Source organism: Triticum urartu, chromosome 2A (assembly GCF_056163025.1).
Source record: "Triticum urartu cultivar PI428250 chromosome 2A, HENAU_Tu73, whole genome shotgun sequence".
NCBI lineage: Eukaryota > Viridiplantae > Streptophyta > Magnoliopsida > Poales > Poaceae > Triticum > Triticum urartu.
The window spans coordinates 367,305,782-367,327,834 of NC_141874.1; positions in this window are offsets into that span (position 1 = coordinate 367,305,782).

Sequence of the window (22,053 nt, forward strand, 5' to 3'; positions counted from 1 at the left end):
ATTATAAGCCCCAAAAAAGGTTCCTCCTAATGGTTGGACATCTGGGGCTCACGCTAGTGTGAACATAGTCAATAAACGAGAGAATTACACAACGAGCGGCTGACACTAGGGACCCAGCGGGTCACGCAGTTGTTATTTACTTCTTGTTTTGAGGAACAAGCAGTTGTTATTTGTACTAGTTTTAGTGACGGATCAGGGTAACAACGTGGCTGTGCGGGGGCTGTGGCCCGTCTACCCAGTGTTTTATTTATGTTTACCCCATCATGAGCCCAGTTGTGTTTTTTTCTTGCTAAAAATGGCTAGCCCACTTCTATTTTTTTAAAGAAATACCCAAACGATGCCTACTTGCTTTGTCAGCCCTGCTGGGCCGCAAATCTTTCAAGACGAAGAGAGTTTCGTTCGGTTTTCCTAGAAATGGGCTGTACATTTTTAAAACACATCAAACCGGGAATTAGTTTCAATTTCTTTTAATTACAAGATTTTCAATTCCATTGATTTTTATGCGTGGACAATTATTTGGATTTTATATTTATATAAATTATTTTTCAAAATAGTTTGAATGTAACTCGATATTTCAGGATTAAAAATAGTTGACCACACCGAAATATGCAAAATTTCTTATAATTTTTAACCGTGTCCACAATATGGGGTGTAATGCTAACAAAAAGAAGATGGGCTCCAAAAAATTTCTTAAGAATTGGAAAATGGGCTGTAAATTATTAGAAATAATGGCAGATGGGTTGTATGATGATTTCCACAGATTTGAGGTTGACTTGTGTACCTACTATAGGTTGACGCGTATGCTTTCCTAAAAAATAAGGTTGACGCACACGCAACGCCGTGTCAACTTAGTCAACACACGAGAGTAGTGACTGTTGGATGTCCATCCAACGGCCGTCATGCTTCTTCAATCTCTGCTCTTCCTGCTCCTGCCGCTCAAACCAGCACCGACGGGACTTCCTGCTCCCTCCTCCCGCGGTCGGCTATGCTGTCGCGCAGGCCTCACCGCCCCATCGTTCGCCCATCGCTGGCCTAGCCATCCCTCTACTCACCCACACCTGTTGTTATTCTCCGGCGACGGCAGATGAACCAGTAAACCCTCGCACTCCCCTCCGCATGGGAAACAACTGCCGAGTTTTCCCTGGCTACGTGTTGTTCCCTTCCTAGGCCTCGCCGTCGTCCACCGCCCTGGTGCTCTCGGCGCGGCATGGTCAACATGGTCAACAAACGACATGCATTGGAAGTGGACTGTACGTGGAGAGGCTAACGGCTGGGTCCACGGCCGCACACAAGGAAATGCCTCCTTATTACGTGCAAAATAATGATTCCTCCACCTGACAGTTGGGACCCACCAGAAGGGCCTCTGTATTTCGTGAAAAAAACGTTCCCCCGCTGACAAGTCGGACCCACCAGCTATATCTTCGCACACAAGGAAGTGCCTTGTTATTACGCACAAAAAATGAATACCCCCTGCTAGCTGGGACCCACCATAGTGGGAGGCTGACTTGTGGGCCTACTAAGATGACGGGGACGGAGGGCTTTGTCAACTTAGTCAATATGAACGATTCTAGCTCTAGTGACCGTACGATGTCCATCCAACGGCCGTAGTGCTTCTTCAACCTCTGGTCTTCTTGCTCCAGCCGCCCAAACAAGCATCGGCCGTGCCGCCTGCTCCTTCCTCTCATGTCCGGCTGTGCTACCACCGCTGGCCATGCCATCCCTCTATACTCACCCACACCTCCTGTTATTCTCTGGCGACGGCAGCCTCACACCGCAGCCGAACCAGTCAACGCACGTACTCCCCTCCGCGTGGGCATCAAATGTTGCATCTTCCCCGGCTCCGCGCCGTCCCCTTCCTAGGCCTCGTCGTCATCCAATGCCTTGGTGCTCTCGGCGCAGCGTGGTCAATGTGGTCAACGAATGACAGCTGGGTCCACGACCGCAGCAAGGAAGTGCCTCCTTATTACGTGGAAAATAATGATTCCTCCACCTGACATTAGGGACCCACCAGACGGGCCATCGTATTTCGCGAAAAAACGTTTCCCCCTGACTGCTGGGACCCACCAGCTATGTCTTCGCATGCAAGGAAGTTCCTGACAGTCGGGACCCACCTGGTCGAAGCGTACGTAGCATTGTCATTCTAGTCGCGAACATGTACGTACATACGATCGGTCTGTCTGCAGGCTGCAGTGATGTACCATGGACGTGTAAGGAAGGGCACATGTTGTAGTAGAGGCACGCGTGTATCGTAGTAGAGGCGCGCACATAGCATGTACTACTCAGGCGGCCAGGGTGCAAGATAGTAAATACGGCCATGTACGTACATACGGGCGGGGTCTCGAATGCCTACTCGCGCATACGTACGACCAAGGCTCGTGTACATGGCTGGGTTGGAACGGAGAAACTGCGTTGTCGTCGTGTTCATGGGGAGGCAACGGAATGCGTCGTGTTCACCGGGAGGCAACGGAACACTTGCTGTTCATCGGGATCCAACCGGCTTGGACAGAACAGCCGATGGAAATGAGGCCTGGCGTACCGCAGAACGGAGGAAACGGCCTTGTGTTCGACCGGCCACGGTCGAAACGGGATCATGTTCATCAGGAGGGGTCTGGCGTACCACAAAACGGAGGAAACAGACCTCCTATGATGGAAACGGGGTCCTGTTTATCGGGAGGGGTGTGGCGTACCACAAAACAGAGGAAACGGACTTGTGTTGGAGCGCTACGGTCGAAACAGGGGTCATGTTCATCGAGACGGGTGTGCCGTACCGCAAAACGGGACTCCACGGGATATTGTTCATCTCCACCGTTGACCTCCTCCAGCCTCCACGGGCTACTGTTCATCCATCATCGACCTCCTCCAGCCTCCACCTGCGACTGTTCATCCACGGGCTCCTGTTCATCGAGCCTCCATTGCGCGCTCCTCCACCGACTACTGGTCGACCAGCCCTCTCCACGGGGTCCTGTTCAACCACCCCTCCACGGGCTACTGTTTATCCAGCCCTCAACCGGCTACTGTTCATCCAGCCCTCCACGGGGTCCTGTTCATCCAGCCCTCGACGGGGTCCTGTCCATCCACCGGCTCGATCGATCGGGCTGTTCATCGAGCGGCAACGACCTCTACTACCACGGGGTCCTGTTCATCCAACCCCCCACCGGGAACTATTCATCCAAACCCCCCAACAACACTCACTGTTCATCAAGGGAAGGAGGCAGCAATGTTCGATCAGCTTCAGTTAGCAGCAGTAGCGAAGGAATCACTCGGCTTCAGTTAACAGCAAGGGATCGATTGATCGCTGGGTTCAGTAATGCGTAGCCTGCAGTGCAATCGCTCGGGTGCAATTAGAGCCCAATGCCTCACTCGGGTTCAGTTAGAGCCCATCGCCTCGCACACACGCGCGTATGTACGAGAGAAATGCGCATCGCTCAACCCCCGACCACCCACCATAACCAGGAACTCCCCGATATTTTCCTCGCCCTCGCCTCTACCACGGTTTTTTCTGTCATGGACGGCCCAAAGAATGTCATGCAGCTGTGTCTCCGGCCCGCCTAGGACGAAAAGCCCATTTTCTGTCATGATGTTTTGTCATAGAAGTAGGACCCCACCACATCTATGATGATACCGGGTTTTGTCACAGTTATCATCATAGAAGTGTCATAAGTATGACAGAAAAAAATTCGTTCGGCCCAAAATGTCACGGATGTGTCTTTTTTTGTAGTGTACCTCTTAGCGGCGCCAGTTGCAGTCCTCCCGTGCCCCGCCCGTCGATCACGCAACAACATGATGTTTTATTTACAAGTTAAGAACATTCTGTGTTGCCTTGAAGACTTCAACAACGGCGTCCCGGAGGACGACAACGACAACGACGGCGCGGCACGCCGCATCCGCCGCCGCCGGAAACAGTTTTTTGGGGGGTTTAATACTGTCTCGAGTTCTCGATCATATGAATATAAATTCGCAGTGTAACTGAATGAAAGATATGGTTTGAACAAATGTGTGTTTTTCTCTCTTAATGTACAGATTTATCAAATGATTTTCTTTTGAAAATAACGTCAATGGTTTTTAAATATAATACACTCATCACAAACGTTTTAGTTAGAACACCCGTATGCAAACCGACATCTTCCACCAGAAGCCAAGGGAAACTGTGTTGAGCGGGATTTGTGCAGCTCTTGATCGCAAACGTTTTAGATAGAACACTCGTATGCAAAGTGAGAGCTATGGTCTTCCCCGTTAAGTCAAGGGAAAATTCGCAGTGCAGGATTTGTGCATCCCTTCAACGCAAACGGTTGTTTTGGATGACCCATGTGCAACCATATAGAAACAATTGGGTAAGATTTGCACCTATCACATTGGGTATGTTGCCATTTGTCAAACTAGAAAGATTGACATTTGTTGATCTAGTAATATTGACATTTGTCAACCTTGTAACACTGCGATTTGTCAAAATATGCAGCTAAAAATCACTAGCACTATCTAATTTTTGCAACTAAAATCACTAGCACTATTCATATGGACACCAATACAAAGTGGCATTGTACTCTTTTTGTCAAATTTGAGACCAGTTTTGATATAATCTTTATCTAATTACAAACGGGAGATCATTAATAATTGGGAACCAATATCCCAAACGGATTATTTATTCGAACCGTGAGCGTTAGACCAACAATGGATACGTGCAATGCTTCGGTTAAGCAATAAAGCGGCAGCATTAATCATCCAAATAGAAAAAAATATACGTGCTGCCACGTGACCCATGTGCCGTGCGAGCAGGCGTGAGTTGACAGGACGCATATGCAAATGTACCATTCATTACTGTAACACCCACAATGCGGCTATATCTCCCATGTGTCGGGGCACGACTTAGAGGCATAGCCGCATGGTAGGTTTGTCGCAAGAGGGGTAATCTTCACACAATCCCATGTACTGAATAAGAAAGGGATAAAGAGTTGGCTTACAATCGCCACTTCACACAAATACAAGTTAAACATACATCATCCAGAATACAATCAAGGTTCGACTACGGAACCAAAATAAAAGAAGACAACCCCAAATGCTAGATCCCCCATCGTCCCAACTGGGCTCCACTACTGATCAACCGGAAACGAAACAAAACAACAATCAAGGTCTTCATCGAGCTCCCACTTGAGCTGGGTTGCGTCACCTGTGCTGACATCATCGGCACCTGCATTTGTTTGGAAGTATCTGTGAGGCACGGGGACTCAGTAATCTCACACCCTCACGATCAAGACTATTTAAGCTTAAAGGTAGGGAAAGGTAGTGAGGTGGAGCTGCAGCAAGCACTAGCACATATGGTGGCTAACTTACGCAAAAGAGAGCGAGAATAGAAGCAAAGCACAGTCGAGAAGCTAATAGTGATCAAGAAGTGATCCTGAAACTACTTACATTCAAGCATAACACGAGACTGTGTTCTCTTCCCAGACTCCGCCAAAAAGAGAACATCACGGCTACACACGCGGTTGATTCATTTTAATTAAGTTAAGTGTCAAGTTCTATACAACCGAACATTCATAAAGTCCCATCTGCCCATAATCGCGGCACGGCTTTCGAAAGTTCAAACCCTGCAGGGGTGTCCCAACTTAGCCCATCACAAACTCGCATGGTCAACGAAGGATATTCCTTCTCCCAGGACGACCCAATCAGACTCGGAATCCCGGTTACAAGACATTTCGACAATGCTAAAACAAGACCAGCAAGACCGCTCGATCCGCCGACATCCCGATAGGAGCTGCACATATCTCGTTCTCAGGGCAACACTGGATGAACACTATGTACAGCTAAAACCAACCCTCAAGTTTCCCCGAGGTGGCGCCGGAAGTGGCTTTGGTTCGGACCAACACTTAGAGAAGCACTGGCCCGAGGGGGTTAAAATAAGATGACCCTCGGGTCTACAGAACCCAAGGGAAGGTGATAGGTTGTTAGGAAAATGTAAAACCAGGGTTGGGCCTTGCTGGAGGAGTTTTATTCAAAGCGAACTATCAAGGGGTTCCCATAACACCCAACTGCGTAAGGGACGCAAAATCAAGGAACATAACACCGGTATGACGGAAACTAGGGCGGCAAGAGTGGAACAAAACACCAGGCATAAGGCCGAGCCTTCCACTCTTTACCAAGTATATAGATGCATTAAATTAAATAAGAGATATTGTGATATCCCAACATATCCATGTTCCAACATGGAACAAACTTCAACTTGACCTACAACTAGCAACGGTATAAGAGGGGCTGAGCAAAAGCGATAACATAGCCAAACAACGGTTTGCTAGGAAAGGTGGGTTAGAGGCTTGACATGGAAAAATGGGAGGCTTGATATAGCAAGTGGTAAGTATCACGGCATAGCAATAGAGCGTTCAACTAGCAAGCAAAGATAGAAGTGATTTCAAGGGTATGATCATCTTGCCTGCAAAGTTCTCAGAGTTAGCGAAAGCTTGATCCTCGTAAGCGTACTCAATAGGTTCCTCGATCACGTACTCGTCTCCCGGCTCTACCCAAAGCAAGAACACAAGCAAAAGGACCAACAATCAATCACGATGCAATGCACAAGCAACGTGATGCAAAACATGGCATGATATGTAAGACATGATATGCAATGCATATGCGTGCTCCGGAAGGAAAATATTGATCAAGGCATCAACTTGGCAAACCAAGTGTGCCGCTGGAAAGATGAGATGATTTTGGTCGAAAACGATATAAAGATCACCGGTATCGGATGCACGGCTTGCAAATGGCATGCAAAACAATAATGACATGCAAAACAACCATGGCAAAATTGATTAACATGTAAACAATCTGCCAGGAACATTGTATAGCAAAAGTAGAGCAAGATTAAGACATGCTAGAGCACTCCATAATTGCAAACATGGGCATGATGGATAGAGCATAACCATATGTCCAAAACATCCTTACTGAAGCAACTCAAAACAAGCATGGATCTCACTGTAGCATCTAGTTTACATGGCATAAAAATAACAGCAGGGAAATGACTTAGCAAAATCCAAATCCCTGAAATCAGCAATATCACGAAGGCTACTTTGCATGCTTGTGCTACTCACCACATTGATCAGAAAAATACATGGCAAGCACCACTGTAAAGATGGCATGGCATATACCAAAACATATGTAGAGCTCATGCCCATATGCAGCAAACAACAAATGTGGCAAAAAAGACAAATCCTCATACTCTGATAAGAAACAACACCTAACAATTTATAACACGCTTGCATCAATGATTTGGGCATCAAGATGGAGTCAAACAAGCATGACACAATGGAATGAAATGAAGAGAATCTCTCAAAGAACATTTTTATATATCATGCACATGAAACGAAGCTTCGGTCATGGCATTATGGCATGAGGAACATGGCACGAAAATGTTACAGACTTAGAGGAAATATACCCCTCGGACGAATTCGGGACGGAGTCATACGGGGACGAAGTGGTGCAGCACGACTGAAGCCGTTTGGTTCGAGGGCTGAGATCGTCCTGGCCACGGGTGGACAAGGCCGTCCTGGTCGGAGCTCGAGGACGGCCGCGGCGGCGCCGACAACGAAGGCAAACCAGGGAGGCCGGCGAAGTGGGGATGGGCGGATCCGGCGTGGGGGAAGCGGATCCCGGCGATGGAGGCGGAGATCCGGCCATGAAGAGGGCGCGGCATCCGGAGGAGTGCGGTGGCGGGGTCCGACGACCCACGGGCGAGAGACAGAGGAGCGTGGACCTCCGGCAGGCGACGGATCTTGGTGGCGCGGGCGCTGGGCGGAGCGGCGATGGTCGGCAGCGCGGTGAGGAGGTGGCGAGCATACACGGAGGCGGCGCTGCGGCTAATGCGGCGGCGCGCGGGCGAGAAGCTCGGGCGTGGACGGGCCCGGTCGCGGCCCGGGGCGGGCCGGCCTCAGGCCCCGGCAGGCCGCGGCGTCGGGGAGAGAGAGGAGGCGCGGTGGAGCAGAGCTAAGGGCGACGTGGCGATGCGGGATTGGGCGCGGGGGCGGCGCTGCTGAGGTGGCGTGATGGGATTGTCAGGACGGACGTGTCAGGCGGACAGGTCCAACGCAGTTGGACATGTCCGGCGGCGCGACGAGGAAGACGCTAGGGTTTGGACTGTGATTTTGGACGGGGAAGACCTTTATATAGGTAGAGGGAGTTTGGAGTGTCCAAATGAGGTGTAGTTTTCGACCACGCGATCGTGATCCGACGGTGGAGGACATGGAAGAGGTTTGGATGGGTTATTGGGCAGTTTTGGAGGGGTGTTGGGCTGCAACACACACGAGGCCTTTACGGTTCCCCGATTAACCGTTGGAGCATCAAACGGACTCCAAATGGCATGAAATTTGACAGGCGGTCTACCGGTGGTGTACCAAGGCCGCTTGGCAAATCTCGATCCATTCCAAGAATGTTTAACACCCGCCCACGAAAAGAGACAAAAGGGGGTGCACCAGTGCAAGTAGGAGTGTCGGATTGCAAAACAGACAACAGAGAAAAATCTTGGATGCATGAGATGAACACGTATGCAAATGAGATGCACATGATGACATGATATGAAATGCATGACATGAACAAAAGCAAAACAAAGACAAAACCCAACCACGAAGGGAATCTCACAACATATCTCCGGAAAAAGGCAAGCGTCGTAGTTACAAATATGGAAAGTTGCATCCGGGGCGTTACAACACTCCACCACTACGAGAGGATCTCGTCCCGAGATCTAGGATGGCACCGGAGGGGAAAGGCAAGAGGAAGAGAAGAGGTAATATTAAGTTGCTTCTTTGGCAAACGAGTGAAACCAAAGAACCTTTAGAGGTTAAACCATTTTGAGAAAAGAATACAACGGAGATGGACGAAGTTGAAAACACTCCGTTAGAAAAGAGGAGCAAGGAAGAAGAAATTCGGACAACACTCCGGTTGAAAAGAGATGCAATACTTGACAAGGAGAAAAGAACTTGAGCAGAGGGCACAACACTCCGGTTAAATGGATAAGCATGAAAAGAACACGATCCTCACAATTCAAGATGATGAGTGAAGAGAGCAACAACACAATGCCTCCAGAAGAAAGAAAGAATGGAATGAAAAGTAACGAAGAAGAAAACAACATCTTCTACATCGAATGAATTTGAAAGCATCCTTCCATAGAGAATTGGGCGGAGTTGTTGGGAAAACAATACGAAAAGAACAGGCTTGTTGTGGGCTTATGGAAAACGTCTCAAAATTATGAGGTGAAATTATGCCACTAACGGAAACAATAGACTGGATTGAGGTCAACAAGGAGATGACAACTCCTTTCGCCGAGAGGATAGGAGAAAACTTGGATCATTGATAGACACCACAATAAGCAACATTCCTTAGGGAAGGCTTTAGGTGAAATATAACCCAAGATAACTCCAATGAAGAGGTTGACGGGTTGCAAAGCATCTCCTCAACGAAGAGAAACTGATGGGTTTACAATATCTCATTCTTAACAACTTGTGAATCATGAAACATGAAAGAAAATTGTCAAGAATGGCATAACACCACCTCAAAAGATAATGTAAAAGAATCACACTTTAGAATGCAAGATGAAGAATGCTTGAACTCCTCTGAAAAGAATCTCGATGAACACTTCGAGAAGGAATTAAATCCTTGATGAACCATCATGTTGAGCCTTCGTGAGAACTCTGGTACTAAAAGAATGATCAAACGAAACGAAGGATGAAAAGAATAAGATTGAAGCCTTGCAATTATTTAGATGGATCTTCGTCATGATGAGAGCTTGGAACTCCGGGAAAGAAAGAAGAACAAATGAAATCAAGAACTTTGATGAACCTCCGGAATAAGGAAGAAGATAAAGGTTGAATCAACAACGAAAAGAATTTGAAAGATCTTGGAGAAAGACATATGACTGATGATAATTCATTCTTACGTCAACTTTGAAAGAATTTGAGGATAGCTCCAGGAAAGATTAGAAGAGTTAGGAAAGATCCTGGAAAAAGACATGTGGGTTAGGGCCCAATCGAAAGAAACATCGTTGAAATGGTTTTGAAGAGAGATTGCACCAGTTGAATTAAATGGCTGATATCTTGAACGGATTAGGAATGGAAACGAAAATCTTATGAGATATCTTCAGCACTCCAGAACAAAAGAATAGCGAGAATTGAATAATTAAGAGATGCACTGGCATGAGAAAACATTTGAAACGAGGAAAGGATATGATCGACAAAGCTTGAATTGAATCCATCGGAGAAGAAAGAGAACGAAGAATGATGAACTTGAAGGTCTGTTAGAAACTTCCTGAGAATCACCGGATAAGAACATTGACGGAAAAGAATGGAGAGACTTCCCATCAATAACATGATACTTGATTAAGAAATCCGAGTCCTTGAAGAAAAAAGGTGCGAGGGCGGGAAAACAAAGACAACTTAGGACGGATGAAACAAACACCGTTGTGAATAACTGAGCATTGATCTTGCAAATGTTGAAGGGATCGAATTAACTTGAAGAGAAACACGCTGGTTGAAAAGGATTGACATGACATTCTCGATTATCATGAAGGATTAGTATTCACATAGAAATATGAGAATACCGCTTAGGCAAGGTATGGAATCAACACTTGACATTGAAGCAACTCGAATACCACAACTCAAAACATAACAAAGTATTGGCTTGCAAAATAAGCCGGAAACAAACATATGATAGATCCCATATATTATCATGTGTCTGTTGGAAAGATATCCTACGTGATAGTTGAATTCCCACTTACAAACTCTCGAAACTTTCTGGTTATGCAATCAGGTGTTGGGCATACAGGGGAAGCATAATATCTCACCCAAAACTAACAATTCCTACATCCAGTTGTATCCATCCTTCAACACATAACCAACAAACCTTCAGAAATCATGTACCTCAACCTTCAAAAAGCATCCGTTATACGAGTTATGGCAATACTCCTGAACTCCCGCCCCAGTACTGGGTGGCGTCGAGGTTATCTCACCAATAACTGCATAAAAGAGATTTTCGATGTCGCCGAACTCAGGTATTCCAGAACTGCAACGCTAAAGTTGTGACGACAACACCTCGGAGCTCAACTCCACGGGACACTGCCACAACCCCTAAATGTCAGGAGGCACCAAGAACAATGTTCTCGTCACAAAACCATCAGAACGATTCCAAGATACCCGCGTGATCCTAAAAAAATTGTGAAATTTGAGGAGACAAGAGTCAAAACTCTACATCCGGAGGCCTCATCAGACTAACGAAGGGACTGAGGAGTAAAAAGAATCCTACTCTCCGATATATATAATCCTAAGAGTCAAAACGTTTTGTTCTAGACTCCACAACGTCAACGATTCGATCAAGAAGGGGGCTCCTAAGTCGGGGAAGGCTCTGATACCAACTTGTAACACCCACAATGCGGCTATATCTCCCACATGTCGGGGCACGACTTAGAGGCATAGCCGCATGGTAGGTTTGTCGCAAGAGGGGTCATCTTCACACAATCCCATGCACTGAATAAGAAAGGGATAAAGAGTTGGCTTACAATCGCCACTTCACACAAATACAAGTTAAACATACATGATCCAGAATACAAGCAAGGTCTGACTACGGAACCAAAATAAAAGAAGACAACCCCAAATGCTAGATCCCTGATTGCCCCAACTGGGCTCCACTACTGATCAACCGGAAACGAAACAAAACAACGATCAAGATCTTCATCGAGCTCCCACTTAAGATGGGTTGCGTCACCTGCGCTGACATCATCGGCACCTGCATCTGTTTGGAAGTATCTATGAGTCACGGGGACTCAGCAATCTCACACCCTGACGATCAAGACTATTTAAGGTTAAAGGTAGAGAAAGGTAGTGAGGTGGAGCTGCAGCAAGCACTAACTTACGCAAAAGAGAGCGAGAAGAGAAGCAAAGCACGGTCGAGAAGCTAATAGTGATCAAGAAGTGATCCTGAAACTACTTACGTTCAAGCATAACACGAGACCGTGTTCTCTTCCTGGACTCCGCCGAAAAGAGACCATCAAGGCTACACACGCGGTTGATTCATTTTAATTAAGTTAAGTGTCAAGTTCTCTATAACCGGACATTAACAAATTCCCATCTGCCCAACCGCGGGCATGACTTTCGAATGTTCAAACCCTGCAGGGGTGTCCCAACTTAGCCCATCACAAGCTCTCACGGTCAACCAAGGATATTCCTTCTCTCAGGAAGACCCGATCAGACTCGGACTCCCGGTTACAAGACATTTCAACAATGGTAAAACAAGACCAGCAAGACCGCCCGATGCGCCGACATCCCGATAGGAGCTGCACATATCTCGTTCTCAGGGCAACACCGGATGAACACTATACAGCTAAAACCAACCCTCAAGTTTTCCCGAGGTGGCGCCACAAGTGGCTTTGGTTCGGACCTACACTTAGAAGCACTGGCCCGGGGGGTTAAAATAAGATGACCCTCGGGTCTGCAGAACCCAAGGGAAGATGATAGGTTGTTAGGCAAATGTAAAACCAAGGTTGGGCCTTGCTGGAGGAGTTTTATTCAAAGTGAACTGTCAAGGGGTTCCCATAACACCCAACCGCGTAGGGGACGCAAAATCAAGGAACATAACACCAGTATGACGGAAACTAGGGCGGCAAGAGTGGAACAAAACACCAGGCATAAGGCTGAGCCTTCCACCCTTTACCAAGTATATAGATGCATTAAATTAAATAAGAGATATTGTGATATCCCAACATATCCATGTTCCAACATGGAACAAACTGCAACTTCACCTGCAACTAGAAACGCTATAAGAGAGGGCTAAGCAAAAGCGGTAACATAGCCAAACAACGGTTTGCTAGGAAAGGTGGGTTAGAGGCTTGACATGGCAAAATGGGAGGCTTGATATAGCAAGTGGTAGGTATCGCGGCATAGAAATAGAGGGATCAACTAGCAAGCAAAGATAGAAGTGATTTCGAGGGTATGATCATCTTGCCTGCAAAGTTCTCATAGTTGACGAAAGCTTGATCGTCGTAAGCGTACTCAATAGGTTCCTCGATCACGTACTCGTCTCCCGGCTCTACCCAAAGCAAGAACACAAGAAAAAGGACCAACAATCAATCACGATGCAATGCACAAGCAACATGATGCAAAACATGGCATGATATGCATGACATGATATGCAATGCATATGCGTGCTCCGGAAGGAAAAGATTGATCAAGGCATCAACTTGGCAAACCAAGTGTGCCGCTGGAAAGATGAGATGATTTCGGTCGAAAACAATATAAAGATCACCGGAATCGGATGCACGGCTTGCAAATGGCAAGCAAAACAATAATGGCACAATTCTGTAATTAACAACACGATGCCGTCTAGAATGCAACAAGAAACTAAACTACTGCACTCAAATATAGCAACAAAGCATATGGCAGTGATCTACTCAAGATGCTTGACAAATCGTGAACATTGAGCTATGGCTAAATCACACAAGAGCAGATTTAAACAAGCATGGGAAAAGTGCAAAAGATATCAGCTTCACAGACTGACATGCCAGGAATAACATCAGGAAGCAATGTTTAGAGCAAGCAAACAACATGCTACAGGAACATATCATAGCAAACAAAGGCAAGGAATGAAACTACTAAATGCATAGAACAAAAGTCCCTTACTGACCATGAGCCAAAAAGGCATAGAAAATATGATGGCACCCATGTAAACATAGCAAGTTTTATTAGCAGTTTCAGACTTAGCAGAAAACAGAGCATGGCATAAACAGAATTATGAAGGCATCTTTGCGAGCTCAAATCACTCATCACAAAGCCTTGAATGAAAAAACAAGCATAGCATCAGCAACAAGACATGTTCATGAAGCTAACCATGGAAAGAGCAAAAACATAGCATGCTTGGATCAACTACAACAACCATGGCAAAATTGATTAACATGTAAACAATCTGCCAGGAACATTTTATAGCAAAAGTAGATCAAGCTTAAGACATGCTAGAGCACTCCATAATTGCAAACAGGGGCATGGATGGATAGAGCATAACCATATGTCCAAAACATCCTTACTGAAGCAACTCAAAACAAGCATGGATCTCACTTTATCATCTAGTTTACATGGCATAAAAATAACAGCAGGGAAATGACTTAGCAAAATCCTAAGCCCCTGAAATCAGCAATACCACGAAGGCTACTTTGCATGCTTGTGATAGTCACCACATTGATCACAAAAATACATGACAAGTACCCCTGTAAAGATGGCATGGCATAGACCAAAACATATGTAGAGCTCATGCCCATATGCAGCACACAACAAATGTGGCAAAAAAGACAAATCCTCATACTCTGATAAGAAACATCACCTAACAATTTATAACACTCTTGCATCAATTATTTGGGCGTCAAGATGGACTCAAACAAGCATACCACAATGGAATGAAATGAAGAGCATCTCTCAAAGAACATTTTGATATATCATGCACATGAAATAGAGCTACGGTCATGGCGTTATGGCATGAGGAACATGGCATGAAAATGTTACAGACTTAGAGGAAATATACCCCTCGTACGAATTCGGGACGGAGTCGTACGGGGACGAAGTGGTGCACCACGGCTAAAGCTGTTTGGTTCGAGGGCTGAGGTCCTCCAGGCCACGGGTGGACGAGGCCGTCCTGGTCGGAGCTCGAGGACGGCCGCGGCGGCGCCGACAACGGAGGCGGAGCAGGGAGGCCGGCGAAATGGGGACGGGCGGATCCGGCGTGGGGGAAGCGGATCCCGGCGATGGAGGCGGAGATCTGGCCATGGAGATGGCGCGACATCCGGAGGAGTGCGGTGGCGGGGTCCGATGACCCACGGGCGGGCGGCGGAGGCGCGTGGACCTCTAGCGGGCGGCGGATCTTGGTAGCGCGGGCGCTGGGCAGAGCGGCGATGGGCGGCGGCGCGGTGAGGAGGTGGCGAGCATACGTGGCGGCGGTGCTGAGGCTAACGCGGGTGGCGCGCAGGCGAGAAGCTTGGGCACGGACGGGCCCGGTCGCGGCCCGGGGCGGGCCGGCCTCGGCCCCAGCGGGCTGCAGCGGCGGGGATAGAGAGGAGGCGCGATGGAGCGGAGCTGAGGGCGACGTGGCGATGCGGGATTGGGCACGGGGGCGGCGCTGCTGAGGTGGCGCGATGGGATTTTCTGGACGGACGTGTCCGGCGGGCATGTCCGACGTAGTTGGACATGTCCGGCGGCGCGAGGAGGAAGACGCTAGGGTTTGGACTGCGATTTTGGACAGGGAAGACCTTTATATAGGTAGAGAGAGTTTGGAATGTCCAGATGAGGTGTAGTTTTCGACCACGCGATCGTGATCCGACGGCGGAGGACATGGAAGAGGTTTGGATGGGTTATTGGGCCGTTTTGGAGGGGTGTTGGGCTGCAACACACACGAGGCCTTTACGCTTCCCCGATTAACCGTTGGAGCATCAAACGGACTCCAAATGGCACGAAATTTGACAGGCGGTCTACTGGTGGTGTACCAAGGCCGCTTGGAAAATCTCGGTCCATTCCAGGAATGTTTAACACCCTCTCAAGAAAAGAGACAAAAGGGGGTGCGCCGGTGCAAGTAGGAGTGTCGGATTGCAAAACGGACAACGGAGAAAAAGCTCGGATGCATGAGACGAATACGTATGCAAATGAGATGCACATGAGGACATGATATGAAATGCATGACATGAACAAAAGCAAAACGAAGACAAAACCCAACCACGAAGGGAATCTCACAACACATCTCCGGAAAAAGGCAAGCGTCGGAGTTACAAATATGGAAAGCTGCATCCGGGGCGTTACAATTACATACAACAAGTCATCAACATACAACGACAACGAGCATACATGTTGGATTATAGATTATTTCCAACAAAACATTCTAGTAAATACTAAAGTTTTCTCACACAACAATTAAAAAAGTGATGAAATGAACTTCAGCTCAACCAATCATCGGCGTTGGAAACGCTTGCTTTGAACCATAACTGATTCTCTGGGAAGGGATGACTATTGTCAATCTCGAGACCAACACATGACTGATCATCCAGGCTGAAGCGGCCTATGTCAGGGCGCATATTGTGATAGCCAGGGTAGGGAACCATAACAATGTCCGAGGTATAGATACAGTTGCTTCTCATAAATGGTAGTAACATTGTGTCAACAACAGCTGGATCGCCTTTCACCATCATTGGATAGTTTTGTCCAAGGAAGAGTGAGTTTCTCCAAGACTATCAATACTGAACAAGGGAGAAGGTGTTGGCGCTAGCACACTAGTATCCATCCCGAATACCCTGCAATGGATATTGGAATAGGTCTCGAGAGTGCGACCATGGGAGACAACACCTGCTTCATTAGTAACATCAGCAGTGCCCTGTATACATACAAGAAGAGGTGATCCATCCTCATGCTCGTGATCATCACCATCATCATCTCCCCCTTGGTTATAAAAAATTTCAAGTATAGGTGGTCGAATGTTCATAGGACCTTGGAAACAAGAAGGTTAATTATTAAAGGGAAACTAGCTAACCCGCATGCATGTGGATGAAACAATTATAATTACCGTGGAAGATAAACGTATCGAAACCATAAGGATTCCATGCAAAAACAATGCCACGAGTGGTGGCAGCAAACACAATACCCTCGTATTGAATTGCATCACAGTACTCATCCCTGTACAAAAATTGATTTTTGATCAATATCCATCGAGGCATGGAAGTAAGGACGGCAACAAGCTTGTCGAAGATAGCAACAACTTCATAGTTCTTGTAATCCCAAGAGCGGTTGGGTACTCGACAAATTGCTATCTTCCGTAGACGACAGTCACCCTGATCGTATTTGAACGTACGTAGATCCTTTGTGTGCTCAACCTCAGGGCAGTCTGTGATTTTTGGAAGTGGAACCCGGTGACGAGTGTGCACATTCACAAGTTCCCACTCGCAGTTATACCCAATATAAACAACCCAATCTCCATTTGCGCCTACCCAAGCCTTACCCTCAAGCGATGGCATCTTAACATCACACGTGTCATTATCAAGCGGCATCAACTTGCACAAGGCGACGCTTCCATCGTCCCCAACCCGGCGACCAGCGTCATGGCAAAGAAGATAGGGGAGATCAAACCACTCCTGAACACTTGGGTTCTTTGCAATGATGTTATTTGTTGAGTCGAGAATGGACTTGAATGAACCTGGCATGCTAGCCGAGGTGATGACGTCGCACCAATCAATGAGTTCCTTCACCACGTCATCTTTCAGATTGGGGCAAGAATAACGGGGTCGTTTCCGGCCTATTCCATCCATGGAGAAGACGATTGAACAATGGCAGAAGGAATGGTTAAGGCAAATGGAGGGAGGAAGAGTGTGCGACAGTAGATCTAAATCTAGAGGGAAAGGCGAAGAGGCGGTGGACGGTTTCCACGGTACACAAAGAGGCTAGTGGGGAGAGAACGGTTGCCACGGAGGTCACACGCTTACGACAAGGCCGAGTGAACCGCATGCCGTATATCGCACACACCTTGATCTGGCTGACCATTTCTTTTGTGTTGCCTAATCACAAACAGTTCATCCGAGTGAATTGTATGATGTATATCGCACACGCAACTAAAATCCGAACCGTGTTTGATGCATCCATCATTGCAAACATTTTGCACCTTTTTTGACGGGTTTTTTACACCACTATTTGCAATTATTGCATCGCACACAGTTTCGTCGAAGGGTCTCTGATCGTAGGGTCGCGTTAGCAGCATCCTACAGTAGTGTTTCTTTTTGAGCTTTCATAAACTTATAGCTCTAGTGCATCCGTTGCATGATAATCCCTACTCACTCACATTGATATCTATTGATGGGCATCTCCATAGCCCGTTGATATGCCCAGTTGATATGAGACTATCTCCTTCTTTTTGTCTTCTCCACAACCACCTTATTCTATTCCACCTATAGTGCTATATCCATGGCTCATGCTCATGTATTGCGTGAAAGTTGAAAAAGTTTGAGAACATCAAAAGTATGAAACAATTGCTTGGCTTGTCATCGGGGTTGCATGATTTAATACTTTGTGTGATGAAGATGGAGCATAGCTAGACTATATGATTTTGTAGGGATAACTTTCTTTAGCCATGTTTTTTTTGAGAAGACATGATTGCTTTATTAGTATGCTTGAAGGATTATTGTTTTTATGTCAATATTAAACTTTTGTTTTGCATCTTATGGATCTGAAGATCCATGCCACAATTAAGAAAATTACATGGATAAATATGTTAGGTAGCATTCCACATCAAAAATTATTTTTTTATCATTTACCAACTTGAGGACGAGTAGGAATTAAGCTTGGGGATGCTTGATACATCTCCAATGTATCTATAATTTTTTATTGTTCCATGCTATTATATTATCTGTTTTGGATGTTTTATATCCATTAATATGCTATTTTATATTATTTTTGGGACTAATTTATTAACCTAGAGCCCAGTGCTAGTTTATGTTTTTTCCTTTTTTTTGAGTTTTGCGGAAAAGAAATATCAAACGGAGTCCAAATAGAAAAAAAATTACGATGATTTTTCTTGGACCGGAGGATACACGTAGGACTTGGAAACCAAGTCGGAAGAGTCCTGAGGCAACGGCAAGGGTGCAGGGCGTGCCCCCTGCCTTGTGGGTCCCTCGGAGCTCCTCCAACCCTATTCTTCGGCCTATAAATTCCTAAATATTCCAAACTACCAGAGGCGTCCACCAAAATACTTTTCCGCTGCCGTAACCTTCTGTTCCCGTGAGATCCCATCTTGGGGCCTTTTCTGGCATCCTGCGGAGGGGGATTCGGTCACGGAGGGCATCTACATCAACCCTATTGCCCTTTCGATGAAGTGTGAGTAGTTTACCACAGAACTACGGGTTCATAGCTAGTAGCTAGATGGCTTCTTCTCTCTCTTTGATTTTCAATACCATGTTCTCCTCGATGTTCTTGGAGATCTATCCGATGTAATCTTCTTTTGCGGTGTGTTTATCGAGATCGATGAATTGTGGATTTATGATCAGCTTATCTATGAATATTATTTGAATCTTCTCTGAATTCTTATATGCATGATTTGATGTCTTTGTATTTATCTTCGAATTATCAGTTTGTTTTGGCCAACTAGATTGTTTTTTTCTTGCAATGGGAGAGGTGCTTAGTTTTGGGTTCAATCTTGCGTGATTTCACCCAGTGAAAAACTAGGGGTAGAGAGACATGTATTGCATTGTTGCCATCAAGGGTAAAAAGATGGGGTTTTCATCATATTGCTTGAGTTTATCCCTCACCATCATGTCATCTTACTTAAGGCGATACTCCGTTCTTTATGAACTAAATACTCTAGATGCATGTTGGATAGCGGTCGATGTGTAGAGTAATAGTAGTAGATGCAAGCAGGAGTCGGTCTACTTGACATGGACGTGATGCCTATATTCATAATCATTGCCTTGGATATCGTCATAACTTTGCGTTTTTCTATCAATTGCTTGACAGTAATTTTTTTACCCACCGTATTATTTTCCTTCAAGAGAGAATCCTCTAGTGAAACCTATGGCCCCCGGGTCTATTTTCCTTTATATATTTTCAGATATATATACCAAAAATACCTTGCTACAATTTATTTACTTTTACATTTTAGTAATCTTTTATATCTATCTCTATCAGGTCTCACCTTTGCAAGTGACCATGAAGGGATTGACAACCCCTTTTTCGCGTTGGGTGCAAGTGTTTGATTGTTTGTGTAGGTGCATATATTGGGGACTTGCATGTTTCTCCTACTGGATTGATACATTGGTTCTTAACCGAGGGAAATACTTATCTCTACTTTGCTGCATCACCCTTTTTCTCTTCAAAGAAAAAAATAATGCAAGCTCAAGAAGTAGCAGCAAGTTTCTGTTCTTTCGCGATCCCATATGGAGGCCTTTTCCGACACTGCCGGGGGGGGGGGGGAATTGATCATAGAGGGATTCTACATCATCCTTGCCGTCTTTCGATGATGCGTGACTAGTTCACCACAAACCAATGGGTCCATAGCTAGTATCTAAATGGCTTATTCCCTCTCCTTGTTCTTCTATACAATGTTCTTCTCGATGTTCTTAGAGTTTTATCCGACGTAATATTCTTTTGGGGTGTGTTTGTTGGGACCCGATGAATTGTGGGTTTATGATCAAATTATTCATAAATATTAATTAATTCTTTTATGCATGATTATTATAGCATTATATTTCTCTCTGATCTATCTGTTTGGTTTGGCCAACTCGATTGATTTATCTTGCAATGGAAGAGGTGCCTTGTGATGGGTTTAATCTTGCGGTGCTCAATCCTAGTGACAGAAAGAGACATGAAACGTATTTGTATTGTTGCCATTAAGGATAAAAAGATGGGATTTATTCATATTCCTTGGGTTTACTTTGTCTACATCATGTCGTTTTGCTTAAGGCGTTACTCTATTTTATACTTAGTACTCTAGATGAATGCTGGATAGCGGTCAATGAGTGCAAGAGTAGTAGTAGATGCAGGTAGGAGTCGGTCTACTTGTCTCGGACATGATGCCTATATATATGATCATTGCCTTGAATATCATCATAACTATGTGCTTTTATACCAATTGCCCAACAGTAATTTGTTTACTCACCGTATGTTATGTGCTCTAGAGAGAAGCCTCTAGTGAAAACTATGGCCCCCGGATCTACTTTTATTATATATAAAAACACAAAAATACCTTGCTGCACTTTATTTTATTTTGCAATTTATCTATTTGCCTACCATTACAAGATTTGATCCTTGCAAATAACTGCCGAGGGAATGACAACCCCCTTGTTTGCAAAAAAAAATTATGTGTGCAGATGCCGCTAACGAGGTTCTGTGTGGTTCTTCTAATGGATTGATAACTTTGGCTCTTAACTGAGAGAAATACTTATCTCTACTATACTGCTTCATCCTCTCCTCTACGAGGAAATCCCAACACAGCTCACAAGCAACAATGCCATATGCATATGTGGTGTGCTTCAGTTGTGGAGACCCGGGCACCACATGAATAAGTGTGTGAAGCCATAAAGTTATCTGCAAGACAGTCACTCATAAAGAGGATGAATGCCCTGTTGGGAAGAAACCACACATTTCAGCTAGGTTTGTAGGCAGTGCTACTCCAGGCCTTGGTTTTTACCACCTCGATACTCCAGATGTCAATTTTCAACATCTGGGGTCAGTTAAGAATGTTGTCATTGTCTTTATTCAGTCTGGTGACATCTCCAAGGAGGAACTGTCTAAGGAAATTGCAGATATTTACATGACCAGGCCAATCAATGCCTTAGATAGATGGACTTTTCTAGTCAAATTCCCTCCTGAAATAGTAGTTGAAGAAGTTTCTTGATACCCCCTGTTTGGGTTGCAAAAGGATAATGTTACTGTCAAAGTAGAGGTCTGAAAAAGTAATATTGATGTTGAGGCCAAGTCGCACAAAATTTGGCTGAAATTGAGAAAGCTCAATCCCAAATGATGCGACTGACACATCCTGGACCAGATTATTTCCACCTTTGGGGTGCTCCTAGATATGGATTGACAACACAATTTCTAATTTTTTTTCTATGAAACTATTAGGGTCAGGATAGCTTGCCAATATTACACCAAGATATCCGAGGACACATTTTTTGGGATTGATGGGAAGCTTTTCAGGATCCAAGTTAAAGTTGAACCCCAGGCATACCAGTTGATGATTCTAACCCTACAATCCCACCCGCTGACAATCAGGTGTCTATGAACGCTGAAAAGGGTGATAACACTTTTGTAGAGGATAATGGATCTCATCGGAGCTCTCAGGCTGGCTCAGACAGTGGGTCACACACTGGTGTTGTAGCAAACAACTCAGGAATGTCAACCATGACCACTTCCACCGGTATGCTTTTGAGCCACACAACCCATCTCTCTTGTCTCCTTTGATGTCTTTTCAAACATAGTTATGCGAGACCTGCTATTATTTTTATTTTTAAAATCATTTTAAAAATGTTTCTCTCAATGAGCTGATGTGTAAACTATTGTGATTTCATTTTATGAATAGAGC